This window comes from Mastigoproctus giganteus, chromosome 6 (genome assembly GCF_048544385.1).
Source record: "Mastigoproctus giganteus isolate SK-2022 chromosome 6, ASM4854438v1, whole genome shotgun sequence".
NCBI classification, from domain to species: Eukaryota; Metazoa; Arthropoda; class Arachnida; order Uropygi; family Thelyphonidae; genus Mastigoproctus; species Mastigoproctus giganteus.
Window position 1 is genome coordinate 179,734,142 of NC_143580.1, and position 12,117 is coordinate 179,746,258.

Consider the following 12,117-nt stretch of genomic DNA (forward strand, 5'->3'; position numbering starts at 1 on the left):
TCTCTCTCTCTCTCTCTCTCTCTCTCTCTCTCTCTCTCAGGATAATTCAGATAATTTTTATTTTGGCTGGTGGAGCATGAGCCTCAGGCTTCCTTGCAACATATGCTAATAATAATAATAATAATAATAATAATAATAATAATAATAATAATAATAATAATTTCTCCTCCACTTTGCTCTCAGTTATTACTAAATCGTTAAGCCCCTGTTAGAGTTTAATAAGCTTCTATTATCCACTTTTCTATTAATACCTCTTCAAAAATGAATGCTTTGAAGAGCATTCTCATTTTCAAGTGTCCAGAGATGGGAAGTGTTTGTGGACACTCGCAGAAATCATTCTATATTTGCAAATTTTGTTTCATTATTATCATAATGCGTTATATGACCCTTTTATTCGTCAGCAAAATAGAAAATTTGACTTTACTAAACAGAACGTGTTGATAAAATATCTTTTTTTGTGAATCGAGTATGTAAATGAACAGATCTGTTCCGCTCCGATGTAATCCGAGCTATGCTTTAGACCAAATTATGTTAAAAAATTTATGAAAAATTCTGATGTTATTTATTTATTATTTTTTCGATTATGCTCTCTAGTTTTCCTATTGTACGCAAGAGGGCAAATATTGATATGATGTGTTATCAGTGTTAAAAAAGTGTGAAAAAGGAATAGCGTGCATGGTGAGTTAATTTGTTTGATTTTGATTACATATACTAGAGTGCGAAAACTAGTTTGACTGGATTGTTTATTTATTTTAACTGCAATTTGCTGTATCGTCGAAGAATATACTAGGAATTTGCAAACGTACTTGCTTACCCTTAATATTTGTATGACAGCCTTTTAAGTTGAAAATGACGTATTATATATATACTGAAAGTAAAGCAGTCTATTAGAATGAAGTCTAGGGTTTTAATTTCCATCTGACTTTTGGAATGGAATTAATTTTCGAGCTTTGTAACTTCAGTACAAATCTAGTGATTTTTAAAATATTATTGCAAGCTTCTGTTTTCGAATGGAAGTTTAAAATTACTTTACAATTTAATGTCTTATACAGTTTATCTTAATGAACATGTTTCGGTACTTTTATTAGTTTTCAGCGGAAAAATTGTCGCGTGACCGTGTCCACGGCTTCTGATAAACCATTAGTCCAGTTTTTATCCCACCAGTTACTTCTTAATTGAAATGGAATTTCATTGTATTGTTGTTTCCAGCAATGGATTTCTGTTGAATGTTATAAATTGGATTATCCGACAGATCTGCGACGTCGTGTACAAGTAAGCCTCATTTTCTATCGGAGAGATTTAACAGGAACAGATTTATAAATTTGTGAGCCCTAGACAGAGTAGTAGTAGTAGTGGCACATGATGCAAGAAAGCAAGTGTAGGAGCTTATGCAGCATCAGCCAAAAAAAAAAAAAAAAAAAAAAATCACACCATTCCCTCCAAATGCCTGTCCAGTTCCTCCTCAAATTTATTTAACCTATCAACTTCTACAATGACAGATGGAAGTTTGTTCCAGCAATTAACCACCCGCTGGCTAAAGGCAAATTTCCGCACATCTATTCTACATCTGTCCTTTCTTAATTTGAACTTATGTCCCCGTAGGTTGGTAATCTGAACAAGTGGAAGGATCCCATCAGAATTCAGCGTGCTCAACCCATTCAAGGCCTTATAGACCTCAATCAGATCACCGCGCAGGTGCCTAGTCTCCAGCCACTGCAATTTGCAGAACTTAAGCCTCTCTTGGTAAGAGAATCCCTTCATTCCCCTCATCAATCTTGTTGCCCTTCTCTGTACACGCTCAAGCAAATCTACATCCTTCCTAAAATGAGGCCTCCAGACCTGTACGCAGTACTCAAGGCGTGGCCTGACCATTGCCTTATACAGAGGGACAATCACCTCCTTTTCCCTGCTAGCAAAATTTCTATATATCATTGACAAAACCCCATGACCCGCCCTAGCAGCCTGTCTGCACTGCTCAGAAAACTTCATATCTGACTGCACAATTACTCCCAGGTCTTTTTCATTTTCTACCACCTTAAGTGTAGTACCACACAATTGGTACGTTTCTCTGGGGTTACTTCTACCCATATGCAGTACTTTGCATTTGTCAAGGTTGAACTTCAGTTGCCACTTCTTAGCCCATCTGCCCAAATTATCTAGATCCTGTTGCAGTAGCACACTGCCATTACTGTCATTAACAACCCTGCCAACCTTTGTGTCATCTGCAAACTTCGACATTAAGCCTGATATACCTTAATCAATATCATTGATAAATACACAAAACAACAGTGGACCCAACACCGAACCCTGTGGGACTCCACTAATAACATTAGTCCACGAAGAGCGGCACCCATTGATTACCACCCTCTGTCTTCTCCCACTTAACCATCCTTTTATCCATTGTAGCAACATACCCTTAATACCATTCTGCTCCAATTTGTACAGTAGTCTTCCATGCGCAACAGTGTCAAAAGCTTTCCTGAAATCCAAGTATATGATATCAAAATTATTTTTTGCATCCAGTTCCTTTGTGACCACATCATAATAAGCAATCAAATTTGTCAGACAAGACTTTCCCTTAACAAACCCATGCTGTGTTTGAATTATTGCTGCAGTCTTGTCTAGATGATCCTGCAATGCATCTTTAACCAGCGACTCCATTATTTTACCCGGAACAGAAGTTAAACTAACTGGTCTGTAATTACTCGTGTCACCCTTCGATCCACCTTTGTGAATTGGGGACACATTTGCACATCTCCAGTCCGTGGGAACCTCCCCTGAGTCCAAGGATGCTCTCATAATTATGGCTAAGGGTTTGCTTAGTTGCTTTGCCGCCTCCTTTAAAATAACTGGATAGATCCCATCCACCCCATGTGCCTTTCTTATGTTTAACTTCAACAATTTCTCCTCCACTTTGCTCTCAGTTATTACAAAATCATTAAGCACACTGCTACAATTTGATAACCTTCTTCCATTTTCAAATTGTAATAATTCCTCACGTGTGAATGTAGATGCAAAATACTCATTCAGTTTGTTTGCTCTCTGAGCAGGATCATCAACAGTCGAACCATCAATGTCAAGTGGACCAATCATATTCATCCCCTTCCTTTTAGAGTTTATATAAGTAAAGAATTCCTTGCTGTTTTTCTTAGCATCTTTTGCCAAAGATTTCTCGTAATCTGCCTTCGCCTGCCGAACCTCCTTGGTGACCTGATTACAGACTAGCTTATATCTGCCATAGGCTTCTGCGTCACCTGATAATTTATATGCATCCCATGCATTTTTCTTCTCTGTCACGAGTCTCATTAGTTCATTTGATAACCATTTAGGCCTAAACCTTGAACGATATTTCTTAATCGGTATATAAAGTCTAGTAGCTTCCACGATTAAATCTTTGAATGCTTCCCACTTAGAATTTACTGTTTGTAACATCGTCAGTTGATCCCACTGTACAGAATTTAAAAACTGTCTGAGACCACTGTACTCCCCTTTACGGAAGCAAAAACCCTTTCCTTTACCCCTGACGGTAGTTACCTCTTTGAGTAACTCCCACTTCAGCACACTGTGATCACTGCCACCTAGTGGTTCCTTTATCTGCAAATTCTTAATACACGAATGATCACTGCTGATAACCAGATCAAGAGTGTTACTTTCTCTGGTTGCCTCTCGAACATGCTGCTGCAGAAAACAATCATCCAATAACTCCACAAAAGTCTGACTAGTGTGTAAGTGACCAACCCACAAGTTCCAGTCAATATCTGGGAAGTTAAAATCCCCCATTATAAAACATTCTGATTTACTGGCCCACTCTAATTCTCTGTACAATTGTTCATTGTACTCATTCAAGTCATTAGGCCTATAACACACTCCTACTCTTATTTTTCCTTTCGCAGTGCTTATCTCACACCAAACTGACTCAACAGAGCACTGTTCATCTATATTAACTGGGTGCACTTCCTTTGATTTTATGTTTTTCTTAATTAACAGCATAACACCCCCTCCCTTTCTGTCCTGTCTGTCCTTTCTGTACACATTGTACTCCCCAAATTCCAGTTCAGCATTCCTTATATCTGTGTGACACCACGTCTCTGCTATCCCAACAATATCCGCCTTTGATGTCTTGACCAACACTTCAAATTCATCAAATTTATTTACTATACTTCTAGCATTGGTATACTTGCAAGCATACATGCTCCTATGCCTATTCCTTGTTACCCTAACACATCCCATATACCCAACTATTCCATGATGACTGCCATCCGTCCCTGAAACCCCCAACACCCCTCGCTCCAGGTCGCTTCTTATTCTAATAGAAGTTGTGCAAGAATCACCTTCACCTCTGCCTGCGGTTTCTGTTAAACTGTTAGTCTTTGTATCCCCCCAAACTAGCAGTTTTCCGACCCACCTAACACTGCCTCGATAGCATCAGCAAATATTCTTGCACCCTTTCTATTTAAGTGTATCCCATCCCTGTAGAAGCAATCTCTCCTGTTAACAAGTACAGTCCAGGCTGAAAAAAATTCTACCCCCTTGAGCCTTGCACAATCTTTCCAGGGCCGAATTGATCGACAAGGCTCTCATCATGTACTCCCTCCTATCGTGTCTGGGCAGAATTGCAGACACTTTCAAATTCAACCCTATTTCACGGTATGCAGACATCAGCAAGCTAGACATCTGTATTATTTGTCTAATTATTAGTGCTGCCTTGCATGTAGGAAATTGGAATAGGTGTGGACAAAACCCTTACCATGAAGGGAGTGTGATAAGAGATGCATACATTTACGAAAATTAACCCTAATGATGCTATGTTTTGCCGGCTGGAATATTAATATATGAATTTTCATCACAAAGTGGAGAGTAGGTCTGTACGTTTCTTACACCAATGATTGCATTCTTATCAAAATGATGAGTTGTAAACTACTCTGACACTTGTGGTCATGCTGAAGTATAATTATAAAAAATTAAATTTTCTGTTTATTCTCTTGCACGACAACCAAGTCAGTACAGTTTACAATAAATCCTCAATACAAATATTTATCGTATTTAGTAGTCCACTCAAGGAAAGCATGCTATGCACTCTCGATCCTGACCACTGGGCTACGTCATGGTGACCATATTTCTTTGGAGAAAATAAAGCACAAACCCAAGAAAATGAGACAAACTTGAGAAAATAAAAGACAAATCTGAAATAGGTTCATAAGGATAAAAAAAAAAGTTTATTTTTATTACTTTGTGTTGCAAAGGAAAGTTCAAGAACAAAACTAAGAAAAACTTTACAAAAATATTTAACAAAATGCATATTGTAATAAAAATATCTAACATAAAATAATATATGTAAATTTATTTTAAAAAGACAACTCAATTTTCATCTTTTTCGCATGAATGTACTTTTTTAAAAATATCACACTCATCTTTTTAAAAGTCATAAAACTGCATACAACTCATCAAAATTGCATTCAGTATAAATGCATGCTTCCACTGTTTGAACTTTTAGTTGTATTTTCTCGCTGGTCCACATATTATTACTTAAAATATTCTCTCAGTAGGAGCATTTGATCCCGGGAGACATAGGCAAAATTCTACGATTTTTAAAATGTATTTGTTTATCAATAAAATATCTAAATATTTCAACCCATATATGATGGCAGGTCATTTCCTCATTTTGTCACCACTCTTCGGGTTTTTTCTTAGTAACAATTTTTAACACAACAAACTTCATTGAATAAATCGCCACCATCAGTATTTAGTTTTATTTTATTTTAAATAAAATAAACGCTCTCCTCAACCTTCGTCCACAATGAAATTTCTCGCAAAAGGATCCATTCAAATACTTCCATTTCTAGGAAGGCACTGTCCCATTGATTCAAATAATCAATGCAGGTTTGGTAAAATGACTGAACTGATCCCTTAAATAATTTTACATCAACGTTGTTTTGTTTTTCTTCTAATTCTGAAATTATTATTTTCTTAATATTCATTGGTAAAAATTCTTGATGTTTTCCTTCACTCAACTTTAATTTCAATTCATTTAAATCGACAAAAGTTTCAAACAGAAATATCTTGAGATTGAATTTTTAGAATATGTTTATGAAAAGTTGAAGCTTGACTGTGAATGAAAAATAACCATGATTCAGCTAACGGATCGTTAAAAAAGTTTTCGAGAACTGTAAAGTATGTTAGTTATCTGACTGCACCAGGGGTTTCCCCCATCTCTGCAGTTTTTGAGAACTGTGGGACATCTTTCTTGTTCCAAAAAATACAATTTTAGTGGCTTAAAAAATTTAAAATCCTTTCTAAAGCTGGTATTTCTTATATTTTTCAATTCTGATTGTGTAGATGTAAAAGTATGAATACACTTTCACTAATACAACTTCAGTATCAACTGGGAGGCATTCTACACCAATACTAATGCAGTTGTTGCATATGTGGCTGGCACAATTGACACCATTCAACGTATTGACGAAGGTTTTTGAATTTTATGGAAAATGTTATTTTCGCCCTTTCTTTGAGGACGACCACCAAAATTACAATTGGTATTTTCCGTACATAGAGCAATTAATTTTTCAGTAGTTTCATATATCTGTCCAGCAATTCATTGATGCGAACTGTTATTATGTCAGAATTTTCACCTGGTAGTTGCTTTACACACAAAACCTTAACTTTAACACCTTGGTTTGGTAAAAACTACCTTACAAGGATCGAGCACAACTTTATATTACTATGATTAGACCAGTCTAAATAAATGGTAACATAATTTACTCTAGATAAATTAGCTTTAACTAAAGTAACAAAGTGTGGACCAGTTTACGAGAAATCTTTGGCAACGGATGCAAAGAAAAACAGTAGAGTTCTTTTCTTATGTAAACTCTAGAAGGAAGGGGATGAATCAGATTGGTCCACTTGATATCGATGGTTCAACTGTTGATGATCCTGCTTAGGTAGCTAACAAACTAAATGAATATTTTGCATCGACATTCACACATGAGGAGTTATTCAGCGATGGGAATGCCAGAGGTGTATTTAACTCTGGCAGTAAGCTAGATAATCTTGAAATAACTGAGAGTAAAGTGGAGGAGAGATTGTTGAAGATAAACACAAGAAAGGCTCCTGGGGTGGATGGGATCTATCCAATTATATTAAAGGAGGCAGCAAAGGAAGTAAGCAAACCCTTAGCCATAATTATTAGAGCTTCTTTGGATGCAGGGGAGGTACCCATAGACTGGAGCTGTGCAAATGTGACCCCAATTCACAAAGGAGGATCAAAGGCTGACCCAAGTAATTATAGACCTGTGAGTTTAACTTCTGTTCCAGGAAAATTAATGGAGGCACTGGTTAAGGAAGTACAGTATCATCTGGACAAGACTTCAATTATAGCTCGGACACAGCATGGTTTTGTTAAGGGGAAGTCTTGTCTGACCAATTTGATTGGATACTATGATGCAGTCACAAAAGAACTGGATACAGGGAATAACTTTGATATTATATACTTGGATCTTAGAAAGGCTTTTGATACTGTTGCACATGGAAGACTGCTGCACAAATTGGAGCAGTGTGGCATTGGAGGCAAATTGCTGCTATGGATAAAAGGGTGGTTGAGGGGGAGAAGACAGAGAGTGGTAATCAATGGACACTGCTCATCGTGGACTAAGGTTATTAGTGGAGTCCCTCAGGGTTCAGTGTTGGGTCCATTATTGTTTTCTGTATTTATAAATAATATTGATGATGGCATATCAAGCTTAATGTCCAAGTCTGCAGACGATACAATAGTTGGCAGGGTTGTTAAGGACACTATTGACGCTATGCTGCTGCACCAGGATCTGGAAAGGTTGAGCAGATGGGTTGAGAGGTGGCAAATGAAGTTTATCATTGACAAATGTAAAGTACTGCATATGGGAAACAGCAACCCCAGAGCAATGTATCAACTCTGTGGTACTACACTGAGAGTGGTAGAGAATGAAAGGGACTTGGGGGTAATTGTGCAGGCAGGTATGAAGTTCTCTGAGCAGTGCAGACAGGCTGCAAGAGTAGCTCATGATGTCTTATCAATGATATACAGGAATTTTTCTAGCAGGGATAAGGAGGTGATTATTCCATTGTATAAGGCGATGGTCAGGCCACACCTAGAGTACTGTATACAGGTCTGGAGGCCTCATTTCAAGAAGGATGTAGGGATGCTGGAACGAGTACAGAGAAGGGCAACAAGGTTAGTGAATGGAACAAAGGATTGCTCTTACGAAGAAAGGCTTAAATTTTGCAAATTACAGTGTCTGGAGACTAGGCACCGGCGAGGGGATCTGATAGAGGTGTATAAAACTTTGAATGGTTTGAGCATGCTCAATGCTGATGGGATTCTGCCTCTTGCTCAGAATAATCACCTGAGAGGGCATAAATTCAAATTGAGGAAAGACAGATGTAGGATAGATGTCCGGAAATTTGTCTTTAGCCAGCGGGTAGTTGGTTGGTGGAACAGACTTCCATCCCTTGTTGTGGAAGTTGATAGCCTAAATAAATTTAAGGCTCAGCTGGACAGGTATTTCGAACGAACGGAGGGGTGAAGTGGAAGTTTTTTTTTTTTTTTTCTGGCTGATGCTGCATAAGCTTGCTTTCTTGCATCATATGCCTCTACTAATGCTAATGTTATAATGGTTATACTATAAAACACTAACACATTTTAAGTGAGCATTATAGGAAGATATAAGAAGCAAGTATTAGAAAAAGATTTGATGCAACCAGACCATGTATTAAGTGGTTCCATTCGTACAATAAAAATTAAATGACTAAACAAAAATAAAGGACAAAAGTGGGTTTTCGAAAAATTTATAAATCTAAAGGATAGCTTGTTGAAATAAAGGACTGTCCTTTATGTTAAAGGACGTATGGTCACTGTAAGTATAATCAGAACAGACCAGGATACTAGCAATTATGAAAAAAAAAAAATGTAATAAGCTGTACCTGTCCAGTTCATTAATTGTGCCCAATAGGATGTATTTAGATAGTAACGATATTTAACATATCACTAATCACGCAATACTCAAATTTTAGTTGAGCAATCTTTTAATTAGAAATGTGAATCAAAACGTATTAGGAGTCATCCAGAGTTGTTAAAGAGTTAAAACAGAAAAAATGGGACAGTGCTTAATAACAAAAATCATTCTTTGTGATGAAATATTTTGGTTTAAGTACTGCTGCTCTTCATATCGCTGTATATTTTGAATTGATAAATTTAGGCTTTCTAGCTACAGCTCAGCATAAACCTTTATAAAATTAATTACTCAAAAATAGGATATTACATTTTGCATCTGTCGATGCCTACACTTTTTAAAGAGTACAAATTTAGATATTCCCACTGGTATTTAGTATTATTAATACTTTTGGCATCAATACTAAAACTGTTTGCTTTTTTTTAGATGTTTTGAATATTAGCTCTTCCACTTTTTAGTCCTATTTTATGCCTCCGTTTTTATGCCATTTTTAATAAATTTTATTTTATATCCTATGTGGATGATTTCTTTTTATTATTATTATGTAACCTCCAATGCATAAGGTATTAGAACCTATAGTACTTTGTATTGTGCATAGAGTGAGGGTTGAGAAGACTGAAGGTAATTTTTATTTTTTTATGAAGACCCCAAGCACAAGAGGTATTGGAACCAATAGTCCTTGTATAGCACGATAGTTTTGTTCCTAGAAACCCTTGTGCAATGCAAAATCGTGCAATATAAACAACAGGCCCTATGGGAAAAATAGGGTTAAGTGCCGACCACCCAAGATTGAACACACGTTTGTAACCAAAACATTACCAAACACAATAAATTATTGTAATAAAATACTTACGTATTTTATTACGACTATTACGTAATAAAATATTGCTAATGCTTTTGCTTCTATCATAAGCAAACTTATTTTTTGTTTGATTTCCAAACAGATGACAGCCATTCCATCTCTTCCAATTCTTTGTGTGTCTTAATCTAATGGATTTTAATTACACTTTGAGTTGTTCCTGCTATGAAAGTTGTTCTTATTTTCTCTGCATCCTTTGTAATTCTCGGCATTGCCTCATTTAGGCCTGTATCACGTGCAATATCGCATGATCTTTCATTTCGCTCAAAGCGTTTCACAATTTCATATTTTTTCTCTGTCGACAGAGGCCGACTGGCCATAAGCCTTACCGGGGAAACCCTGGTGGGACGACAAGAGGCCCATGTGATTTTGGCCATAAACGCTAGAATGAGGCCACTACAAATTTTCCCGCGTAAGAATTTTTGATCCAGTCCGCCTCTGTTTATTGATATTGCTTTTCTTTTTCTCTCTTAAAACTGTAGTGTCTTCAAAAGTATGCTTCCTTTTTACACCTTTTAAGTATTTTACTCATTTTTAGGGAATAAAGCACAATTACAAAATGAGGAGGCACACTTGATACACATAAACAAAGCTGCGCACGTGTAGCAACTGAATAAACAAACCGTAAAGGCAGAGACACTATGAACACCTCACTAGCTCACATTTTACTAAAGCACATTTCTGGGGGTTACTACCATAAAACAATAAAAACAATTTCCAGTTGCATTCCTGCTAGTGGAATCTGTTATAAACTGGTAGTAAACTTGATGTAATTGCATTTGTGATAATACTGATAGCTGGAATTATGTGGGTTTTTATGTTATTATGGTGAAATGTGTTTCCCATTCACTGATATAAAAAACATAAATACATTTTCAGAATCTTCTCTTCATTCCTATCGTGTTACGTTCAGTTGGGGTGATTCCGCGTTCGACTGCCATTTCTTGTAAACACAAAGGCGAATCGTGCATAAGCGAATTTGGTTTGTGTTATATATGATATCATTCCCCTATTTATAAATCATGTATGATCGAATTTGTGTAGTGTAAACACGTGTTATACGAGGATGACTGTACTTATACCTTGCATAGGTTGAAGGTTGAGAAGATGAAAGAAGATACTTGTTGGCATTAGACATTAATTTCTATAGATTGTAATTTTCAAGAAATACATGAAAGAAAGTTTTTTTCAGCAAACAAGTTGAAGGGATCAGTGAGGAAGAAGAAAACTTAATTTGAAAAGTGAATGGATGCTGACTGGTTTGGAAGAAAGTGGGAGAATTACAGATGCCAATTTAGAAAAACAGTACATGTGGAAGTATCTACAGAAAACATGCAGCAGAAACAGAATGATGTATGATCTGGATTTATCATTATCTCTGCAATTTTTCACATTCTTCCCAAAAATCTCACATAGGAGCAAAGCTGTCTGTGAATTTTCACTGATTTCACTGAAGCATACACAATTCATGTTAAATTTGAACTGACTTTTGCTCATTGTCTGCTTGTAGATGTGGCCACTTAGTATTGGATCAAACAGCTCATTGGCTGACAAATTCTCTTTTAGGGCAGCCGAAAACACTAAAATTCGCAATAAAGTTTTCAATTCCAGTATGTGAGCTAGTGCTGTTGTTTGAGTTTCTTCTTTGTATTTTCTCCTTTTCTCAACTATACTTATATTTGTGTTGATAACAGTTTGTTCTAGCATCACATCAGTGATGAACAGGCCAAAAGCATTAACAGGAATGACTGCATTTTTTGCCTGGGTAGTAGGTCCTTGATTACGTGGACCTTCTCACTGATGGCCTATGTGCAGGATTCATATGCTATATATATCTGTTTTTTTGTCTCCTCGAAACTTTTTTATTTGGAATTATGACTCTTGTGGTATAGTTTTCAAGAACTTGGATTGTTATCAAAATATTCAATATTTTCCATATCATCATCAATAGTGTCGATTGTTGCTGTCAATTTTCTCTTGTTCAAAGGAGCTCTGACATTACCACTGCTAGTGGATCTGTTTCACTTTCACAGATTTGACTTAAGTTCAGATTTGACTTCTAACTCAGAGGATTCGTCATCTGATTTGTCAGTTCCTACCAGATGAAAATCAGGGTCCTGGTCACTTATCATCGCTTAAGTCAGTATCAGTACCTTCTGATTTGCTATCCTCCCTTTTGAGGTTTACGGGCATTTTCAGCTTCAAGTTCAGCACACGCACGGGATGGATATCTTTAGTGCTTTCAATCAATTGTTTGTTATTTGGTTTTTAGGAGCA

General features: G+C 36.6%; 1 protein-coding gene across 1 annotated transcript in view; it reads left to right on the forward strand.

Moving 5' to 3' along the window:
• The first annotated feature begins 618 nt into the window (after positions 1 to 618).
• The window catches only part of LOC150084780 (uncharacterized), a 133,373-nt gene continuing 121,874 nt past the window's right edge, over positions 619 to 12,117 (forward strand). The window contains exon 1 of the mRNA XM_090376353.1: positions 619 to 678. The gene's annotated coding sequence lies outside the window, so the exon portion shown is untranslated. The remainder of the gene's footprint in view (positions 679 to 12,117) is intronic.